Raw genomic sequence first — 24,059 nt, 5'->3', positions numbered from 1 at the left:
AAGAAAACAGATTCTCCCTAAGGTCCTACTAAAGAAACCAGCAGGCCAACACCTTGACTTTAGGCCAATGAAATAGATCCCAGACTTTAGGCCAATAAAATAGATTCCAGACTTCTGACATCAAGAGAATAAAGTTGTGTTGTTTCAAGCCAGTATGTTTGTTGTAATTTGTTATAGCAGCAACAGGAAATGAATATACTTTTCTGTCCTCACTATCTATGACTGATAAACACAGCAAACCTTTTTTTTTCTGTGTTTAGAAGAAAGAGTTTAACTTTGGGGGCATATATATTAAGTAATATATATTTATTTTGTGCTGCTAGAATAAAATACCACAGAATGGATAATTTGTAAATAATAGAAATTTGTATCTCACAGTTCCAGGGGCTAGTAGTTCATAAACAAAGCTCCAGGAGGTGAAGCTTCATCTCTGCTTCCAAGATGATATCTTGTTGTTGTGTCTTCTGGAAGGGAAGAACATTGTGTCCTCACATGGCAGAGGACAGAAAGGGCCCAGCTAGTTCCCTCTAGTACACATATAAGGTTGCTCATCACCTCCTAAAATCTCTTCTTTTTATTACTATCACCCTGTTGATTCAGTTTGAACCTGTACATTCTGGAAGGATGCATCCATTCAAACCATAGCAGTATTTGTCTGAACTACTGAGTTACAACATGCTTGCTTTTCAATGCTGACCTTATTAGAGACATGCTGGCTTACACAACCAGGTTTAATCATCATTTAACTAGCCTGTGTAAGAAAAACAGGACTCTTCTCTGTTTCCCCTGACACTATCTATGTACACTAAAAACTTCTTAGAAGCCAAGATGGTACCTATTTAGGATAATAAAGTCTCTGAATTTCAAAATTTTGTCCGATGAGTCTTAAATTTCTGGTTACAGTGATAAGGAAGACTTTTCATCTTCTAAATTTGAATTCTAAATGTCTTCAGCTATTTGAGCTCTGCTCTGGAAACCACAGCAAGCTAAGGATGTAACTGAAATAGTCCATTTTTTACCCCTTGGGATATGCCAACCAAATTAGAAATCAGAAAGCCCAGAAATGAAGAATGATTGTATTAAAACTCAGACACAAATGGCTAAGGAACTCTCCTCTCATAAACAGAAACTCCATGCTATGTATGGCCTCCCTCATTACCAGGAAATTCCACTGGATGAGAACCCTCATTGGGAAAAGAGCTGACATCTTCCCACTAGCTGACCCTGATGTGCTGGGTGAATAGTAGCTGGCTAATGGCTGTCTACTCATGAAAACTGTCAACACTACTCCCAGAAAATAGAAGACAAGGAGATGTGTACTGCAGAAGCAGGAGGAATATTTCGTCTTTACAAAGCATTATCTTAACCCTAAAAAACAGTTTTCTACAGAAGACACAAATTCTCACAGAAGACACAAATTTCCACAGAAGAAACAAATTCTCTCAACTGAAGTTCTTGCAACTTCTTGTGCAGGAATTCTATGGATTTATCATCTGATGCCCTGCTGGTAGTGAAAAATAGGAATATAGTAACATTATCCCTATGTGCATCATTTTTCCTCTATGGTTGTGTGTAAAGAAGTGAAAGATACAGAGAACTTGAATATGATCAATCATTTTCAGAACGTTTTGAAGCGTTGAAACAGACGACTTTTAAGCACAAAGTACAAACTAATTTTATGCCTGCATTAAGGAAGAATCCGGAAGAAAGTCAAAGCTTCCAGATGAACTTACAGAGAATAATGTGCTTCAGTGGACCACCTCCTTGAGCCAGTTCTCCCTCTGAGATGTTGACCATTTTGAACAAAGAGGGTTCTCTCAGATCCACCTCCACACATAGGTTGCCTTTTGGTCAGAGAAAAGAAGGTCATCTTGAAGGCAGAGGGTGTTTTGGCCAACTTCTGTTGCTCTGAGTTCACCCTCAACACATGGAATACATGAGAATATGTTGCTTTTCAAAGTTCAGACTGAAAACCTGTACACCCTACTCCACCATGAGGTACTGCTTTTACTGAAGATCAGGACACTAGCCCCGTGACTCTTGGGACTCATCCTGTCATTGGACAGGAGTGATTCCAGATGGGAGAACTCACAGCATTTTTCCGTGTGCCTGTCCACAACTCCATTTCCTGATGGGTGGAAGGACTCAGCTCTGAGAGATGACAGATGTGTTAATCAGCTTTCCACTGCTGTAACAAACACCTGAAATACTCATAACTAAAAAGAGGAAGGTTTATTTTGGATCACAGTTTCATAGGTTTCACTCCACATTTGGTTGACCTGTTGCTTTGGGGTCTGTGGCAAGGTGGTGCATCATGGTAGGAGCAAAGGAAACTCATCTTCCTAGCAAAGGAAACAGCTCACCTCCTGGACCCAAGAAGTAGAGAGAGAGAAGGGACTGGGGTCCCAGAGTCCCTTTCTAGGGCATGTCTCCAGTGACCTAACTCCCTCTAAATAGGTCCAGCCTATTATAGGCTTCACCATCTCCCAGTTGTGCCATAGACTGGGGACCAAGCCCTGAACACATGGCCTTTGGGGGACATTTCCGTTCCAAACCACAGCAATAGAAGAAAAAGTACAGGGTTGTCTTGTCTTTGAAGAAAAACTGAGAAGGAAGAGAACATATCAACCCTTCTCTGACTCCTTTTGTCATCCAGCTTGAACAAATCCATCACCGCTTCCATTAAAGTTAGATTCAATTGTAGGGTAAATGCTTATGTTAGGAACGACTTGTCTTCCAGACCCCTCCTTATCCACTTGGTTTACCCAACCATATTTCCTTCCCTTTTCCTCTCACCCTGGTCAGAATGAGCAGGTTTTCAAGACTGTTGCCTCCAGAAAGAGGAAGCACTGAGTTAGATAGCTCTAGAATGAGGCACCAAGAAGTAGGAACGTCTACTTTTCTAGACTATTCCAAATGTTACACAAGAGTTTGTTGTGCCTACCTGTATGAAGCCTGTATAGACACATGACTGCTATTGTTTGGATGTTGGATATCTCCCAAAGGCCCATGTGTTAAAGCTTTACTCCCTAGAGTGGTGCTGTTTGGAAGTGGTACAGCCTTCAGGAGGAGCCTAGTGAAAGGCCTTTAGGACATTGGGGTGTGAACTCAAAAGGGTTAGTGGAACCCCAGTCCCTTCCTCGTTCTTTATTTGCCCTCTGAGATGAGCAGTTTTGCTCTGACACATTTTCTTGCCATGATATGCTGCTTTGTCATAGGCCCAAAGCAATGGGGCCAATTAATCATGAACTGGAATCTCTAAAACTGTGAGCCAAATAAACCTTTTCTCTTTGTAAGTTAATGTCTTCAGGTATTTTATTATAGTGATGGAAAGGTGAGTAACACAAGAACCATGCAAATTTATTTTTATAGCTTTATTGAGGAAAAATGGAAGTACAATAAAATGTGCATTTTTGAAGTATGCAATCTGATCAGTTTTAACAAGTATGTAACTAATACAATCAATATACAAAGCATGTCTTTACTTTTCTTTAAAATTTGAAATCATGCAGACTGTTCCTTACATGATTTATTACATTAGAAATCAATCAGCTTAAGATACATAGAACCCACCCCAACTTCAACTATTTCAGAATTAAATGGCACACATATAAATATCTCTGAAGTGATGGAAGAAAGCACTAGAAAAGTAAATAGAAAGTGCTTTGCACTAAATGATAAAAGCCTAAAATATCAGGATCTCTGGGATGAAATAATACTCAATAACATTTTTAACTTAAAGTACCTGTAAAGAACCTGTATAACTGAAAGTACCTTAAAGAAGATAGAATAACAGATTGTTTTCAAATTAAGTAGTAGGAAGGAAAAAATAAGAGTAGGAAAAGAAGTACATGAAATAGAGAAGATATGATACATCTAAAATTTGATAAAAATCAAACAAGTCTAATCAAGAAAGAGAAAGAACACAAAAATTAATATCAATGGAAAGGAAGCTATCAAAATAACCCTACAGATGTTAAAAATATATTAAGGTCATATTACAATTGTATTACAACATACGTGATAGCTTACGTAACATGGTCTGTATTAGAGAAGGATCCATGTGCTGCGGAGAAGAAAGTTTATTCAGTCATTCATGGATGAAATAGTCTATCTATGTCTGTTAGGTCTAAATTATTGACTGTATTATTTAGTTCTATAGTTTCTTCATCTAATTTGTGTTTGGAAGATCTCTCCAGTAGTAAGAGAGGTGTGTTAAAAGTCACCCAGCATGACTGTGTTGTGGTCTATTTGATTCTTGAAGTTGAGGAGGGTTTATTTGATGTACATATATGCTCCATTGTTTGTGAAATAAATATTTATGATTATTATGTCTTGTTGATATATATGCCCTTAAGTAGAATGAAATGTCCTTCTTTGTCCCTTCTGATTAACTTTGGCTTGAAGACCACTTTTTCTGATCTGAGGATAGAAACCGCTGCTGTTTAAACAATCCATGATATGTATTTTCCTATCCTTTCACTTTCAGTCTGTGGATGTCTCTGTCTATAAGGTGAGTCTCTTGGAGACAGCATATTGTTGGGTCATGATTTTAAATCCAATCTGCCACTCTATGTCTATTGATTGATGAGTTTAGGCCATTAATGTTCAGGGTTATTATTGAAATTATGATTTGTGTTCCCAGTCATTTTGGTTTATTTCTAGTTTTTAAATGGAATTAGTTTTGCCTTTGATCGACTGTTCCTTTAGTGTAATTCCCCCCTTCGCTGGTTTTCACTTTTGTTGTTGTTGTTCATTTCATCTTGATGGAATATTTTGTTGAAAATATTCTGAAGTGCAGTCTTTCTGGTTGTGAATTCTTTTAATTTTTGTTTATCATGAGAGGTTTTTATTTCATCTTCAAATCTGAAGCTTAATTTTGCTGGATATAGGATTCTTACTTGGCATCTATTTTCTTTCAGAGCTTGGTATATTTTATTCCAGGACTTCCTAGTTTTGAGGGTCTGGGTTGAGAAATTAGCTGAGGTCTGTATTGGTTTCCCTCTATATGTAATCTAATATTTTTCTCTCTTAGCCTTTAAAATTCTATCCTTATTCTTATGCTAGGCATTTTCATTATGATGTGCCTTGATGTGGGTCTGTTGTAATTTTGCACATTTGGGGTTCTGTAAGCCTCTTGTAGTTGATTTTCCATTTCATTCTTTAGATTTGGGAAATTGAAAAGATTGTGCATTCCTTTGGTTTGTATCGCTGCACCTTCACCTAGCCTGATAAATCTTAAATTTGGTCTTTTCATGTTATCCCATAATTCTTGGAAGTTCTGTTCATGGTATCTTAACACCTTCTCTCCATGGTCTACTCTGTTTTCAAGGTTATATATTTTGGGGCTGGGGATGTGGCTCAAGCGGTAGCGTGCTTGCCTGGCATCCGTGCGGCCCGGGTTCGATCCTCAGCACCACATACAAAGAAGTTGTGTCCGCCGAAAACTAAAAAATAAATATTAAAATTTTCTCTCTCTCTTTCTCTCTCTTATAAAAAAAAAGATTATATATTTTGTCTTCACTGCCTGAGGTTCTATCTTCCAAGTGGTCTAATCTTTTGGTGATGCTTTCTATTGAATTTTTAATTTGATTTATTGTTTCCTTCATTTCAAGGATGTCTGGTTGTTTTTATTTTCTCAGAATCTCTATTTCTTTAATGAAGCGATCTTTTGCTACCTGTATTTGCTCTCTTACATCATCCTTTAATTCGGAGGACAGTTTAACCATGTACATTCTAACCTCCTTCTCTGACATTTCTTCTACTGTGGTGTCAGTGGATTCTGTTATTGCAGTAACATGGTTGGGGTGATTTTTTCCCTTTTTTTTCATGTTGTTAGTCTGTCTACACATTTAATAGTATGGATCTGAGGCAGTATAGTTTCTACCCTGTGTACTTACAGGGCCCCTGAAGGTTTCCAGTACCTCACTGTTTAGAGGGAAACAAATAATTACAACCAATGCAAACAACTTACAACATTAAACCAAATAGTTCCTACTGCAATGTCTACAATGTTAATTATCACAATTAACAGAAAATATATGATCAGTTATTGCCTATAATAAAATCAGCAAGTTTGCAAAAGGGTTTACATTTTCAAATGGTGGACAGGGAGAAAACAGAAGTGATATAGGATGTGATGATTATGAGGGAGGAGGAAAAAACACAAAAGAAAAAGATTAATGGAAGAGTGAAAGAAAGAACAATAGAGATTGATTATTAGCAGAAGCAAAGAGAGAATCAAGGGAGACAAGTAGGAGAAAAAAATATATATAAAGAAATTTTTTAAAAAAAAATTAAAAATAAAAGTATGCAAAACAAAACCAAAATATACTAATCAAACATCCTAGTTCTTAAAAAACTAATCCATGTAAAATAACTGGCTTCAAAAATGCTAGAGATGAGAAGAAAAGAAAAAAGAGGAGAGTGTATAAATGTCCATGTAACATTAAGGACACAATTAAACAGTGAAAAAGAATTTTTGAAAAAAGAAAAGGGAAAAAAAAATGATGATAAGTTAAAGAATTCTTTCTAGTGGAGTTCAAAAGATTCACAGTTTCTCTCCTCAGCAGTTTTAGGTGAGGTCTTCTGGAGAGTAATGCTCTACCCTCTGAATTTCCGGAGTGAGAGAGGTAATCCTGCAGGCAGAGTTCCTGGAGGCGGGGTTTAGGCTTAGGTGGGCTGCAGGCTCTTCGCTAAATGCCAATTGGTCTGGAGATTTTAAATCAGCCCACTTCCAATGCCCAGTCCTTGCTGGTCCACACTGGAGAACTTTTCCCCAGGGATCTCCCCTGGGCTCCACTCGTGTGGTGGGAGAGTCAATTCTTAGTTCCTTACATCACCTGCAGACCCCATGTTTCTTGATCTCGGGTTCAGTCTCCAAACAATTTCTTCCACTTCTGCCTTTCCAAGTTCCCTGCCAGATGCATCTCTCCCAACCAGTCCTGCAAGCACCTAGACTGGAAGGGGAAGGGTAGAGCCGGATGGGTTTCTGTGACCAGTTTTCCCCTGTGTAAACCTCTCTCACGTTTGATTTTCTCCTGGTCACTTAAGCACACTCTGTCACACAGCAATTGTTTACTAGGCCTGTATTTTGGGTCAAACTCCGGTTTACCAGGAATCAGCCCCCTCAGCTGCTGGCTATGCTTGTAGAAGCTGCAAAATGGTTTCTTGCAGGCCACCTGGAGAGATGGCAGCTTCTTTCCCCATACACAGGTATCTTGCAGTGAGTCCTTCAGGCTTGCCAGGCAACGTCCTTGATCTCTAAAGTCTCCATACCCAGACAGGCCTTGGGCCTCCCCAAAATGCAGGTTCCTTTACTTCCCTTATCCTACCACTGTGCTCACAAAGGAACCACTCTGACTGGAGCTTCTGGCCTGGCTGTGGTAACGGCTATGCTGCTGGGGATTTCTTCCTTATTTTATTATATCCAAACTCCTGAGTCAGTGATGTGCTTTGAATGTCTCCCCACTTGTTTTGTTCACCCACCTTGCTGAGAAGCTGCCTGTTGCTTTTCTTGGTTTCACTTCACAAAGCAGCCAGGAACACAATCTCCATCTTGAAACACCCCCTCCACACCATGCACATTTTAACCATACTTGTATCTACAAACTGATACAGACACATATGTGTCTCCATGAGCCCCACCACAACCACTTCTAAAATAAAAAATAAAAGAGCAGGTATACACCCATACCTTCAGGTAGATCAGGGATGGATGAGGAGGGAACCCCTTTAACTTTGACAAAAACCTTTCTCTGTTGTAATATGCCAAAGTATACACATGTGTTATATTAACATGTACGTGTGCATAATGTATATGTGACACTGACATCGGTGACAAGTATGTTTTGGATGATGTATCTAAAAGTGATCTACCTCAGCTGGAGTAATCTACCTCAGCTGCCAGTGTCTGTGTAAAGCCAGTGATTTCACCGCTGCCTTTGCACTTGGAAGTTGTGTTTCAAGTGTTCTCAGCAGGTCCAAGTGTCTGAGTGCCCTCTTGTGGGAGAGGTTCAGCGGCAAGTGGAAAAAGAGTCTGTGGCTAAAATAAATTTAGGAGAGCAGACTGTACTTGGCCCCTCCAACAGTAGATAGCCCAAGCATCAACAGGTCTTGTTGTGTCTCTAAGTTTCTCACTTCTCGGGATGCTGCCAAATGTATATGAAAGAGATCTCATACCTTGCTAAATATCAGTCAGTGATGAGCAGAGGTAATGGCACATGTAGGTTTTTAGCACCTTCCTTTCTCTAGACACTAGAGAGTTTTGGGTTTTGAATGGCAAGTCAGCATCTTCTCAAGACTAGGCCTTGTTTGGTCTGTGCCCATTAAGGAGATATGTCTCCAAGATTCCTGGCTCTTCTCAGAGCACAATGTGTGACAATCTCCTCTATGTAGAAGACAGGAAGGGTGTTGGTGTTTGGTATTTGAAAGTAGTAAGATGAGTACTCAAGAAAACTGGTCGTCTTTTTGTATGTATGTGATCAGGGATGGATGATTGAACCCAGGGCCTCGCACATGCTATGTAAGCTCTTAACCTCTGAGTTACATCCCCACCTCTCAGCCATCCTTTTGAGTAAACATTCTCCTGGCTGAAGAGAGCATTGCACTTCTCATCTGAAGTGATTTCTCTAGTATATATCTCTATTCTTTCAGTATGCCTCAGTCACTTATTTTTTTGAAACTCAGTTGTGGGATTTAAAAGAAAAAAGGTAATAATTTTTTTGAAATGTTAAAATTTGTTTGGTTTTTGGCATGCTTTTAAAGTTTTCTCTTTTTTATTTTAAATTTTCAAAGTAACAATAAATAAAGTCACCCCAAACTCATCAACTGCTGGTCCCTTGCCATGCCCTTGTCTCTTTCTCTGCACATACCGCCTTCTTACAGAATCATAGGGAGGTGGGCACAGGTACCAGGACAGGCCCCTGCATGCAGCCCCACGACCTCTGTATCCTGAGGAAGTCAATGTATGAATTCCAGAATAGTATTTTTTTTCCTTTTAGCTCAGAATAGAGTTGAAAATTCACACATTTGCATTTGGTTCTGACATCTTGGTCTTCTCCCCTCCTGAGGAATAGTCCTGTCACCTCACTGTTCTTCGTGACAACAAGTTCTTTGAAGAGTTCCTGCAAAACATCCTACATTCTATATTTGTCTGATTCTTTCCTCATGATTTTATTTAGGTCAGACATTCCCACCTAGAATACTATTTTGTGAATTTGTGAATTTCTCACTACTTCACAACAGGAACACAAAGAACAGTAAGTATTTAAAGTCAGAGTAACAATTCAGTAGTGCAGGGTTCTTCTGTAACTCCCCTCATGCTGTTTTCCGCAGAGATAATTCTGCCTCCCCCCCCCCCAACATAAACAGACAGTTGGTCCTCTATGCCTTTTGGATTCCACATTGCAAACTCAACCAACCATGGATGGAAAATATTCAGAAAAAAAAATTGCATCTGTACTAAACTTGTACAGACTTTTTTCTTGTCTTTATTCCCTGAACAATAGATTTATTTCCCTAAACAACTGTTTACATAGACTTTACATTGTACTAGGTATTATAAATAATATAAAAATGGTGGAAAGAATATGGGAAGAGGTTCACAGCTTTTATGTAAATATCATGCCATTTTATATAAGAGACTTGAGCATCCAAGGATTTTGATGGGGTCTTGGAACCAGTCCCCCACAACTACCAAGGAATGACTATATTTACTCATGTGTTCTAATTTAGAGTCCACATGCAAAGTTTTAAGCTTAAAGTATCAGCACTGTTTGAAAGAACACATCCAATATCACAGTTAAAAATATTCCTTTGTCCTAGGTTATATGTGTCCTTGGAATATATTCCATTGAAGGTGTGCTCTCACAGAATTATTTTTCAAGTTACTTTATGTAATTATTTATTTTATGTTCACACTATAGATCATGTTAAAGAACTATAAATAATTATTATATTATTAACAGTACTCTGTTAAAATAAATGTAAAAATGTTGTGATTAATTCCACTTCCTAGCAGAATAAGGTAGGGGAATAAGAAAACAGGAAATGCACACAGACCAAGCAACATCAGCGAATTCTTGGAGGAGAAGTGGTAACTAATTTGGCAAAGAAGAGGAAGCCACAACTCCAAGTGTGTGTCCCAGAATCACAAGTTACAAAAGGAAGTGGCCCACACTCCCTTCCCTGGACACAGGAGGCTCTGGGGCCACAGGCGCAGTGGAGAACAGGGCAGAGGCATGGGGAGAACAGAGGGGTCGGGAGCAGATGAAAGTCTTCATATGGAACAGTTGGCCTCACAGCTCCCCCTATTTGCAGATGCCCCAGAAGGCTCTCAGAGCAGCCTCCTTGGAAACCTACACTGTCCCCTAGGGAAAGACCCCTGGCCTAGCTCTTTTCTCCTGAGCCCTTCAGAATCTGTTCCTGATCCTTCTCTCCTGTGTTCTGTGTTCCAGAAAGTAAGCCATCAAAGAGTGTCCCTTGCACTTTCTCCTTCTGGCTTCTGGTAGGTTCTGCTGGGTTGGCAATGCACTGGTGTGATGATCTTGGACTGCAGCAGACAGAGGCTGTCATATTTATTGTCCCTTTTCTTCATGCCAGACTGTAGTTTGGCAATGGCTTCATTTCCCTGTGATGGCAATGGTTCCTGTTAAGGAGCCCCTCTCCCAGGGCTGAGAGCTTTTAGGAGAGTCCCAAACTTTCTATTCCACCTTTTATTTTCACACTTCAGGTGGTAGTGGCTCCCAGCTACTACCCAGGTTTCCAATCTCACCCTGAGCACTCACCCTCCACTGTTGTTCCTCTTAGGACAGGGACAGGAGTGTTACATGAAGAGGCTGTGGGAGGGTCTGAGCATGATATCTATTTCCTGCTTGGACAGGGGTGCACACAGCCTTCACAGACCAGTAATGGTTGGTGCCCTGGCAAACTATCAGTTCCACACTCAAAAAAATAGGCCTATTGGAAGCTTCCAACCTGCTCCTAAGTGACTCATCTTGGTCATTGAACGTTAAGCAACAGTATCACACAGGCAGACATCAACATGTGGTTGGCCAGATGCTCAATTTTTTTCCCTCTTAAATCTGAATGGGCAACTAAGGATCCAACTGAGGAAGACCATCATATGTAGACAAAAATAAACAAACATTAAAAAGTGGGGAACAAAGGGAAACAAACTATTGAGGTAAAACTTTGAAATATAAATTTAAAAAAATCATTCTCAGAGATGTTCAAAATGATACTGAATCCATAAATCAAGCATAAGAACATAATATTGTTATTTAAATTTTGGATATGAAGTCAAATGTATTATTGTTCAAAAAATAACCACTGCCTCTTGTTGAGGGAGAATTGTACTTGCCTACAGACTTGGTCAGGTGACTTGCCTTGACCACTGAACTGTAAGCAGAAGTATCAGACCAGGCTGACATCCACGTGTGGTAGGCCAAGTGCTTGTTCCATGTGTGGATTGTGTAGTCACCCTGGGTCTCAGTGTGACAATAATGCACAGCAGAGCCAAAATCGACCTGTAATAGATGTGTAGTTTGAACTGGCAAGAAAACTTCACTGTTTGAATTCGCTGAGATTTCAGGGTTGTGACCACAATATATACTAGCCAATGCTGAGTGATACAATATGCAATATTTCCACATCTTAAAAGTGCATTAAAAGATCTGAGAAAGAAAAATTCAAGAAAACCGCTTGGAAAGTAGAATAGATAAGAAGATGGAAAACAGACAAGAAAAAAAAATAAAAGTAGAGATTCAACCCAAATAAAAATGCCAACATCCAAATAATATGTTTTATAAGTGAGAGAACATAGAAAATTACTGGGAAAAATTTATCCAAGAAATATGAAAACATTAACCTCAATGGAAGGATTGTGGGGTTACAAATTAATATCCATTGTCAGCCAAGCACCATCAGTAAAAAGTCTAACACCAAAGCACATTTTCAAGAAATTCCTCATCACCCAAAATGAACAGCTCTATAAGATTTTGTAGAGGGGAAAAAAAAAAAAAAAACAGTGTTACACTAAAAAGGAACAAAAAATTCACTGAAAAAAAAAAATGGCATCAGGAATTTAAATGATAATGGAACAAAGATCTTTAGAATTCTGAGATATTTATTGCCAAACTATCAAAAACATATGAGAAGAATAGAATATTTTCACTCATGCAAAGGCCTTTAATATTACTTTGTGAACTATCTTTCCAAGAAAACTCCTTGAGAATGCTCTCCCATAAAATGAAGTTATAAACCAAGAAAGATAAAGACATTGAACAGAAAACAATGTATCTAACCCAGGATAGCACTAAAGACAAGACACAAATGCTATCTATACTCATCTGTGAAGCAAACATTTCACATTGAAACAGAAATTTGAAGGACTCCAAATAATGTGAAATTACGGTACAATTATGAATTGTATGGTACAATTATGAATTGAATATGAAATAATGGTACAATTATGACTGCTGCTAAACATATACTAAATGATATACACTCATGCACTGCATATGTTTCAGTGAGTGACAAACCACTTATTACTGTAGTCCCATAAGATTATATTACCTAGTGACATCATAGCCAGCTTAGTCTGTGTACATGTTATGATGTTCACACAATGAAAAAATCACTTATTGATAACATTCCTTGGAAGGTCCCGTCATGAATAACACATGGCTTTAATAGAAAAGTCCCCTGTGCATTTCCATTGTAATAGGATGGCATAACAAAGGTTTAAATCTGCTCCAGAGAAGACGGCACAAAGAAAAAAGTTTTCCATTATTTGACAGCCATAAAAGTGATAAGTTTGAAAATATAGATGGCTAAATGTCTATGTACATCCATTCACCAGCTGTTAAAAAGAATGAGGCAGATATGTTTGTATAATAAAGAATAATCCATAAGATGTATTTTAAATAACAAAATCAAGATACACACAAAAATCAAAACATAGAATAGCATGTGCAATATGCTACCAGATATGTGAAAACACATAGACCCACAGAAATAGCCATATATACAGAAAATACCATATTTGTAATAAGGACACCAGATAAAATTTAAGAAGTCCAGATAAATTTGAATTTTGAATAAACAATAAATATTTTTATTATATTCTATGCGGTATTGGGGGAAAAACAATCATTTTTACTTGAAATTCAAATTTAACTAAGCAACTTGCATTTACATTGTTAAATCTTCCAACCCTACTTGCAGGTGACAAAGTATATGAAAATTAGTGTTCTGCTTGCAAAAATATACACGAAGGCCTGAGCACACACAGCAAAAGAAAGCGACAGCTCCTCCAAGCTCATGTTTCTACACTGAACTCTAGCCTACAACCCACGCTGGCTTCATGAAAGAAGGTTCAAACCGTGAGAAAAATGCTAGGGAATTTTAAATTAAAGGGACAAGACTCTAATTACCTTCAAAACCAGGTCCAGGATGGCTTCTACTAGCTCCAGCCTGTAATGCAGTAGCAAGGTTTACTGAAGAGACTAGAGAGAGAGAGAGAGAGAGAGAGAGAGAGAGAACACGCCAGGGAGAGGGCGAGGGCTTTTATTGGGGAACAAAGAATTCCGGGGAAAATCCCTTCCAATGAATATTAAAGGGGGCAGCATCCCAAGGTCAGGGGCGACGATTGGGTCTTTGGGGCAGTGGCCAGACACGCCTCTGCAGGGACAAGCCCTCAGACCTGGAGAAGGGTGGGGGAAGCTCTGACACAGCTGTGCCTAAGCGCCTCTCACCCAGCCAGGGAGGTAACTCAAATCACGTGCGAGGATGGCCTTCCACACTGAACACAGTTTGCATGGTGTGCCCTGCTGTTGTGAGATGTGGCACCTGGTTGAATTAATAGGAGGCACTGCTTCTGGTGAAGGTGGCTCGTCACTCAAGGAAATCACTGGCACATGCTATAGAGAGCAGACTGTGTCTGCCCTTCAGACACCAATGGAGCTGAGGGCAACTCCAGACCATATGTATTGTTCAGATGCTTCAATAGTTTTCTCCTAACACCAAGATTACTCTGTTTCTTCCTGTGCCACACTCTCCCTAGCCCCACCCCAAGGCGCCACTGTTCTACCTCCCAGGTAGAATACATGCTTATAATTTCTTAGCAATTGGGTGAAAATGTTATAATATTAGGGGATTTAAAAATTCATTACATTCCCTCTGCAGTCAGCTGTAGTGCGATTTTGTTTGAACTCATTTGATGAGCTCCCACTCACCACTGAGTAAATGTTAGTGACACATTTCTCTGAGGCTCAGAAATGAGTTCTCCCTCTCCTCCTACAGAGTGAAAGGAACACTTCCTTTTGGGTGCAAAGAGAGGTGAATGCTCTTTCTTAACCTTTTTCAAAAACCTCTGCTCAAACCCAGCAGACTTCTCTTTTCCATCACCAGCTGTGACTGCTAAAAACTAAGCTTTTCAGTGTCATTTATTCAACAAGAATTTATCAAATGCCTACAGTGTGCCAGGCTCTGGAGACTCCAGTATCATATTAAGGTATGTCCAGGTGCAGCCAGGGACATGGTGAGATGCTGAGCACTGCAGGGACAAGCAGTCTCCGCTGAGGAGACTCAGCAGACTGTCCCACTCCAGCCCTTATTGTCAAAGAGGTTCAGAGGCCCCAGGCAGCCTGCTCAAGGCCACGACGCTGGGTGGCAGCTAAACCAAGACTGACCCTCTGTGTATTGGACCTGAACTTTGGCATTTCTGGCTTTCTTACATTGCTTTCTTCTTTCTTTCCTGGTCCACACAACCCACACCCTCCAACTCCCCTGCTGGCTTGCCTTTCCCCTTCCAGACTTTAACAAAATGCCACGCACCAAGAGGACTGAGTTTCTGAGTAGGCACTGAAGAGCCTGCTGCTGTCCCCCGTAGAATGTATCTTGGTAACATGAGTTAGGAGGGAAATAGGCACAGAGACACCCCCATTCTCCACTCCCACTCCCAGCAGACTAAGCTGCATGAGCCTCCCTATATTACTCCATTTCTATAACTATAATGAAATACACCAGGCAGGCCTCTTTATCAAAAAGAGGTTAATTTGGGCTCATAGTTCTGGTGAAGGTCAAGGGCCCACATCTGTGATGGCCTTGCTGGTGGAGTCCCGAGCTGGAACAGGGCACCACATAGCAAGATACAGGGAGCAAGCATGTGTGCTGCTCTCTCTCTTTTTAAAGCCAACAGTATTCAGTCACGATGACATTGTCTAACTCTCACCACCTCCCAAAGGCCCCATCTCTACACACTGCAGTCTGTTTCCAGCCTTATTACCACACAATGGGAATTAAATTTCAACTCATGAATCCATGGAAGACACACTCCAGCCATTTCCAAACCAGAGCTCTCCCAGAGACCAGCGTGTGGACTCTGAGCTGCGTCTCCTTGTGAGTCACAGTGAGCATCTTCAACACAGCAGGCCTTCCCCTCATGTCACATGGTTCCTCTACTCTTGAATCTCCCAAATGAAATGTTCTCCCTTCAATTCTACTTTCTGGAGGATCCAGCTGAGAAATCACTGCTAGGAGGTCTCAAAACCGAGTTTGCAAGTGCCTCAGGGCACATCCTTTATGCCTCTCTTGCCCATGAATTCTCATCTCACAAGCTGTTTCTGGGAAACGGACCTGAAATATCATTTAGTTACTAAACATTTTTTTCTGTTACTGAGAACTTGTAACCCTTCCATTCATCCTTCCCTGCCTTATTTTCTACATGGCACCTATTACCATATAAATTATTGCATTCATTTTCTCCACTGTGACCTCCCAGCTTGTGAATGTGAGCTTCTGGGTTTTGTTCACTGCTGTTTCTTCAGCACAGTGAGCAGTGCCTGCCACAGAGTGGGCACATTGTTTGTTGAATGAATAAATGCTATACACCAAAAATGAGACAATGAACAGGAAAGAAATGTCCCAAGCCCCAGGGAGCTTTCAGTCTACAAGGAAAATCAACAAAATGGACTGTTCTCCTTCTACTCTTCAGCAGAAGATCTGGCTGCCTCATGCCATGTCCTCTACCCTGCAGTTCCCTTCAGCATCTGGCTCTGGGTCTTCTCATTCTAAATGGATCATTCCAGTATGTTCTGCTTATGGCATAAGCTTGCACCAAGGATGAACTTTCCTTGTCCTCTTTGAACATCAACCTCTTCCCTAGCCCATGTTTGCTCCTGACTTGTCAGATTTGTATCCTTTCCTTCTGGAATCTTGGGGTAAGTGTTTCTTTTTTTAATATTTATTTTTTAGTTGTAGTTGAACACAATACCTTTATTTTATTTATTTATTTTGTGTGGTGCTGAGGATAGAACCCAGGGCCTCACACAAGCTAGGCGAGAGCCACAACCCCAGCCTGTGCAGATTGCCTTAAACTCAGTCTTTATAATGGCATACCTTATGCCCCTCAAATGTATTTTTATTTTTTAAAATATTTTTTATATCTTTATTTTTTTACTTTTATGTGGTGCTGGGGATCGAACCCAGTGCCTCACGCATGCTAGGCAAGCACTCTACCACTGAGTCACAACCCCAGCCCGCAAATGTTCTTCAAGTGAAAAAAAAAGGCAGATTGTATTAACACTAAAAGGTAAAACAGAAGTTCAACTTTCCATAACATGTACATTCTGACTGACCATCAAAATTCCTGAGATAACTAACTTATAAAGATAAAAGTTAAAGATAAAATAATAGCTCACTTACAAAAACTTACAAAAATAAAAGGGTTTATTTGGGGCTGAGAGTTTTGGAGGAGGTTCCAGTCCATGATCAATTGGCCCCATTGTTTTGGGACTATGGTGAGGCAGCACGTCATGGTAGAGCAAAATCAGTTATATCCCAAGCCAGGGAGCAAAGAGGAAGAGGAAGGAACTGGAGATATCAAATTTTCAACACACAGAGAGAGGTATAGACATAAAGATGTAAATGTAGATGTGTATACATGTGTACAGATGTTCTCTGTGTTAAGAGGCCTGGGGACATCCAACAGCCCAATAGCGATGAGCATATGTGGTGCCCACATTCTGATTTCTAAATCCCATTTTCCATTATGAAGAAGCAGGGCACCTTGGAACAGTGGCTGATTCCAGAGCTGGAGCAAGGCATGTACAGAATGATCCTGGAAGAACTTCTTCTTGTGCCAGAGGTAGGACAGTGCTCAAAGAAGAAGAATTGCCAAAGGGGTGGAGCCAGCTTGAAGGGGCTCCTACTGACCAGACCTAAGACATTTTTGCACATTCAGATACACCATGATAGTAACAGAATATATAAGGCATAGAGTAAAATTGTAATCCACAGAAACATGTTGCTACAAATAAGAAAATAAGAGAGTAACTTGAAAGTTTCATGAGGAACAGGATGTTTGCATAGTATGCAACACTTTCCTCCCATAATACTTGTTATTTACTATGGGAGAAAAAGAATATCTTTAAAACAGGGAAGTTGGCAGGTACCACCTTAATCAAGTAATGAGAGTAAACATGAGCAGTAATGAGACTAACTGAAACATACTCCATCATATGTATAGCATCACTATCACATTCCTGAAAAGAGTCATAGTTGAAGTTAAGCCATGAGGTAACATCAGACCAATCCAAACTGGATTACATTCTACTAAAATAGCCCATAATCTCCAAAAGTCAAGGTCATAAGAGTCAAGGAAAAACTGTAAAATTATTCAAGACTGAAGAAACCTTAAGAGATGAATAGCTGCTTGCAATGCAAGACTTTAGGCTGACTTGTTTTGCTAAAGGACGCCTTTAAGACAAATAGCAAAAGGTAAAGGGGTTTGAGAATGAGATGGTAATAATGGGATATCATGTGGGCAAATTACTTGCAAATGAGTGAGGAAAAAATAGTTGTGTACTGTAATTACAGTTTGCCTTCAAGTTTGAAATTGTTTCACATTTTTAAACCAAAATAAAACAAATATTACAAAATAGCAATAGGAATGCAGCACGCTTAGAACAACAGGAAAAAATAAGTGGATTAAACTTTAAAGACAGCTTTACTTATTCTCGTGATAATGGGATGTCATCCTGAAAACATTAGCACAGGAGAATGCAGAAGTCAGGGAACTTCTGGAAGGTCAGATTAATGCTACAAAGAGATGCTGTGCACATCAAGATTGTACATGCAACTGTAAAGAATAGGGTGTGACTAAAAAGGTGAAGTAGCTCATCTGCCTCCACCAAGAGCAGCATGTTCAGGGGTCAGTTCTCTCCTCTGGCCTCACCTATGGAAGCCAAGATAGGCTGCTCCTGGGACCCAAGTGAGGTCTCCTTTTGGGAAAAGCAATAGGGAGTGGAGAGTTCATATTTTAACATAGCTTTAAATAGGGAGTTATAATAGCAGGGGGTATCAATAATTTTCTTTTGAAAGGGGGAAATAAAATTATAATATACAAGAAGTGAACCCAGGTGAACAGGCAGGGGAAATAATTAATCATTTTATTCTCTTAGGGAAAAGCAAGCAAGAGGCAGAGGATGATATATGTGAAATAGATGTTAAGTGGGCAGGATGCACTGGAGGAGGAATCTACAGCATAAAGGAAGGAGAAGTCCTCAGGATTAGGAGTAGAAATAAAAAGAGCTCTTCCAGTACACAGGAGAAACTCCATGGGTCAGCCAGTGTTTGGATGGGGGGAACGTGGGCGGGAGGTAAAACCCGGCAAAACAGAGGGGTGGTTTGTACTCACAAGTGAGATAAGCCAAGGGCAGATGCAACTGAAGTTTGATCCAATTGAATGAGTGAGTTAGAGTTTCATTGGAACATGTTCCACCCTTGGTTGCCAGGCCGTGGGATTCTCTCATTATGTCAATGGACTATCATGAGATGAACCACCAGAAATAGAAGCAAACTGTAATTATAGGCAGGTCCACATGGGATCCTGGGAGACACTCAGGGGCAATTTGTCCATTAAGTGAAGGAGGAAAGGGGGAGGCTTTGGCTTATTAAAAAGCACATGATCCCATGTGCTTCAGAGAGCTACAGGGTTCCACCTATGCTCTTCACAGACTGATGAGCCATGGAGTTGCCAATGCAGATGATCCTATCTGTTCTAATTCCTGGCCTCACCTATGGAAGCCAAGATAGGCTGCTCCTGGACCCAAGTGAGGTTGTCTTGGGTTCTGAGCAATGAAGGAAGCCACTGCTTAGGTGGCTGCCCTTCCTCCTAACCTCAGAGTGTGAGGCCAACAGAGCAGAGAACTGTCCCCTGGACATGCTGCTCTTGGTGGAAGCAGATGAGCTACTTCACCTTTTTAGTCACACCCTATTCTTTACAGTTGCACCTACAATCTTGATGTGCACAGCATCTCTTTGTAGCTTTAATCTGACCTTCCAGAAGTTCCCTGACTTCTGCATTCTCCTGTGCTAATGTTTTCAGTATGACATCCCATTACCATGAGAATAAGTAAAGCTGTCTTTCTCAAGCAGGAAAATCGTATGGTTTTTTTCCTAAATTAGAAAACTATTTACACCTCATTCATGGTGTGGAAAGAGATACCATAAAGCAAAGCAATTTTCTACTAAATATCTACCATTTTCTGTGAAAATTCTGACATGCTGGGATAAACACAAATTTATTCAGCGGTCCTATTTTAATACTAAGGAAAATTGAAAACATGCAAAGATCTCTCAAATGTTTCCCTCTTCTGCCAACATTTTTAACTGGGGTATTAGCCATTTTCACTTGATTTTGTGTAACTGACAAGTTCAAAGTATACTGGCAATCGTGATCTGCTTTTTCTGTCTGTACCAGCATCAGCATAGAATGGTGAGGATTCTTCACACATCTGCATTCCGTATTTGTTAGCTGCAAAGAGCATTCATGCACAGCTTCCTAATAGATAGGGAGAAGATGATCTTGAAAGAATTTAAAAAGTTATATTCCATTTTACAAACACACAAACACACACACATGTGCATGCATTTACTGGTTAAAACTAATTAATGAATTCAGCAAAATTGCAGTATACAACATCAACATGCAAAAATAAATTATGTTCATATATACTAATAATGACCTGCCAAAACTAAGAAAACAATCCCATTTTTTAACCAAAGACATGAAAAACTTGTATACAGAAAACTATAAAATGTTGCTGAAAGAAATTAAAGACGGCACTAATAAGTGAAAAGACAGCCTTGCTGATGGTCTGGAAGATTAATATTCTTATAATATCAATACAGCCCCAAGTTGCCTACAGATATATTTCAATCTCTACCAAAATTCCAATGACATTTATTTTTTGCAGAGAAAAGATAAATTCATCCCAAAATTCAGATGAAATATCAAGGGACCCTGAAAATCACCAAAACAGTCTAAAAAAAGAAGGCTCAAGTCAGAGGTTTCATACTTTCATACTTTATAGGTTTCAAAACCTACAAAGTTATAGTAATCAGAACAATATAGTTTTACTGACTTAGAAAAAGACATATAGACCAATGGAATAAAATAAAGGATCCAGAAATAAATTCACACATACACATTCAAATGATTTTCTACAAAGGTGCTAGTATGTTTCAATGGGGAAAGGACATTTTTTTTTCAACAAATATCCACATGCAAAGGGAGGAAGTTGGACCTTTACCTTACACCATAATTGATTAACAATTAATTACTAATTAATAATTAACTCAAAATTGATCAAGGACATAAACTTTATTGCATTGAATTTTACAATTTTCCTCCTAAGCTTATTGAACAATTTAACAACTATTTTTTGAACATGACACTAAAAACACAGGCAACACACACACACACACACACACACACATAGGTAAATTGTGTTACATCAAAATTTAAAACTTCTGGCCAAGTGTGGTGGCTCACACCTGTAATCCCAGCAGCTCGAGAGGCCAAGGCAAGAGGATCACAAGTTCAAAGCCAGCCTCATGAAAAGCAGGGCGCTAAGCAACTCAGTGAGACCCTGTCTCTAAATAAAATACAAAATAGGGCTGGGGATGTGGCTCAGTGGTTAAGCATCCCTGGATTCAATCCCCGTTACCCCCCACCCAAATTTAAAACTTCTGTGCATCAAAGAATAGGAGAGCATGAAAAGGCAGCTCACAGAATGAGAGAAAATATTTATAAATCATAGATCTGATAAGGGATTAATATCCAGAGTATTTAAAGAACTCCTACAACAACAACAACAACAAAAAAAAATGAGCCCAATTAGGAAATAGGCAAAGGGCTTGAGTAAACATTTCTCCAAGGAAATATATATGGATCACCAACAAGCACATAATTAGATTCTCAATATCTTTAATCATTAAGGATATGCAAATCAAAACCATAAGAGATTCTACCTCAAATAAATCAGGATGACTTCTATAAATAAAAAAATAACAGAAAATAACCAGTTCTGGTAAACATGTGGAAAAACTGTGACTCTTAGGCACCGTGGATGGGAATGTAAAATGGCACAGTCCCTATGGAAACAGTATTGTGGTTCCTCAAAAAATTAAAAATACAACTATCACATAATCTAGAAATCCTACCTCTGGATAAACGCCCAAAACAATTGAAAGCAGAGTCTCAAAGAGATATTTGAACCCCTATACTCATATGGGTTTTACAGTAGGCAAAAAGTGGAAGCAACACAAGTATTCATCAACAGATGAATGGATAAGCAAAGTGTGGCATAGGCATTCAGTAGAATATTATTCAGTCTTCAAAAGGAAGGAAATTCTGATAGGCTGCAATATGGTTAGGCCTTGAGGACATTATGCCAAGTAAAAGAAGTCAGATTCAAATGGACAAGTACCAGATCATTCTCCTATGAGATGAGATATCTAGAATAGTCGAATTCATAGAGACAGAAAGTAGAAATGGCAAAGTTTTGTTTAATGAACACAGATTGATGAGTTCGAGAAGATGAAAAAGGTCTGGAATTAAATAGATGTTATGGTTGCACGATGTGAACATACTTAATGCCACTGAACTGTACACATAAAAATGATTAAAATGGTAAGTTTTATGTTTTGTATTTGACCACACCAAAAATTAAAATGAAATTATATTCCTGTTAAGCTAGGTTTCCTTAATGTAATTTTATCAGAGGTTGGTGTGAGTAACAAAAGTAAGTTAACATGACACCCAATGCTCTCACTGTAACCCTTGGATTGAGGAGACCAAGGCAGAACAACTCTTATTTTTATATTTCTACACATTTGAAACTACAGGGAAGCAGATTTTGACTCAATGGAATCATTAATATACCGAAAACAAAATCTAAACCAACATATAAAGATTAATGAAACAAAGCAAATAAAGGCAAGATACTTAAGAATCACACAATGAAAAAGGCTAAATGGCAGGGAGCTAGAAGAGGATAAAGCAGGCTCCGGGTTCTCCTAGGTTTCTATAGCACAAGGCCTCAGTCTCCAGGGGTGATAGAGACCTCCCAGATGGATTCCTGCCTTGGGAGCCAGTTTGTTTGTGGCCCTTGAAATAAGGTCCACAGCTGCTTCCTCCCTCATGCCAAGACACCATCTGCCTAATAATAAAGGCAATAGCATGGTCACCAGTTCTCAAATTTCACTGTGCTTAGGGGCAGCTGGATCCCCATGGGTATTGCTTAGTCCTCCATACAGTTCAGCACCTCATAGAGTGTCTGGCACAGAACAGATCCTCAAAAAGTAGTTAAGTTATTCCACAATGTGATGAATTAGGTACATATGTATGTATTGTCGTTGTCACCAATTTGTGTACAAGAACACTGAGACTCAGAAAGGTTAAGATACAAGCCAAGGTCAGCCAGTGATGGAGCCACTGTTCTAGCATCTAGATCCAGCTGTCTTTCCAGGGCTCCCTTGATGTCTTCTGTTCCTATGCAACAGGCAGAAGATCCCTTAAGGATAAAAATCAGATCAAGTTACTTCCTTGCCCTCCATCTTTAAAAGCTTCCCAGGCACCTTAACAGAACTCAAATGAAAGTTCTTTTGATAACCTACGAGCCTCAGCTTATGATATGCAAGTTTCCAACCTCCTCCCCAGCTCCAGCCCTCAACTGACCTATCACATCCTGACTGCATCCTCCACCCAGCATTGTGACCTCAAGGCCTGTGCACTTCCTGTGCACTCTGCCTGGAGTGGTTTCCTCCAGAAGTCACAGTCCCCTTCCTTCATTTATTCATGATTCTGTTCAAACACCACCTCTTCAGCAAGGACTTTGCTGACCGTTTTATCTCAAGACATCACATCTCACCATCTTTATGCATCCGAATTTATGTTATATAACAAATTGCTCACTGGGCATTTCCCTCTCCGAAGAGAAGCTTCTTGAATTTACATACTCTTCATATTTTACTCACTGCATCCCCAAACTGAATATTCAGAAAATATATAACGAATGAATGAATGAATGATAGACCTCTTGATTTGATTTTAAGAACAGTAATTGACTCCACCAGGTCAACCCCTTGTTACCATAAAACTTGTGCAAATTGTCCCTTGAGCATAGAAAAACCATGTCATAAGAGGTTCACTGAGAACGGCATCCCTCTCTGCACACAACACTGTATACCATACTATCCCATATACCTACCACATACATCCCATCTGTACACACAGCACAATGCCTGTTCCCTTCCTTGTCCTGTGCCATGTCTTGGTCCTTTCTTCCTCAGCCCCCTGGACTCCCTAACAACCCAGATTCCCAGGCTTTACACCCTTGGAAAGGTGCTAAATGAATCACCCCAACCAGCTAACTGGGTCATCCCAAAGGAACAGGCTGTCCCATTTCAGAACCTAGGAGATGTCTTCAGGGAGAAGTACAGGGGAAGCAGAGAGAGGAGTGCAAAGGAGTATTGGTCTCTCTCCTTCACCTCTCATCTCCCCTGGACCCAAGATTTTTCTAAAAATAAAATGCCATTCTCACTTGCAAAGCTGCTGCCTTTGGCCAAATATAAGGAAGAGCATATCCCTAATCCAAACTATCTGAGTGAGATGGACTGCCAAGGAGAGCTGGGGGAGTCTCTGCCCCAGGAAGCCATGAGGCAGAATGGTGTCAAGGGTTTCCTGCATCAGGCAGGTTGCAAAGCGTGAG

General features: G+C 39.8%; 1 long non-coding RNA gene across 1 annotated transcript; it reads right to left on the bottom strand.

Moving 5' to 3' along the window:
- Nucleotides 1-379: 379 nt before the first annotated feature.
- LOC124101687 (uncharacterized) lies at nt 380-13,543 on the bottom strand. Its single transcript, XR_006854689.2, has 3 exons — nt 13,437-13,543; nt 1,734-1,844; nt 380-464 (listed from the first exon to the last, which is right to left on the bottom strand). It is a non-coding gene; the product is annotated as an uncharacterized LOC124101687 (long non-coding RNA).
- Nucleotides 13,544-24,059: the final 10,516 nt, after the last annotated feature.

This window comes from Marmota monax, unplaced genomic scaffold (assembly GCF_021218885.2).
Source record: "Marmota monax isolate L192 unplaced genomic scaffold, Marmota_monax_Labrador192_F-V1.1 WCK01_AAM20220418_F8-fsc00328, whole genome shotgun sequence".
NCBI lineage: Eukaryota > Metazoa > Chordata > Mammalia > Rodentia > Sciuridae > Marmota > Marmota monax.
The sequence above is the reverse complement of the archived record's forward strand: the minus strand, read 5'-3'. Positions and strand labels throughout refer to the sequence as shown.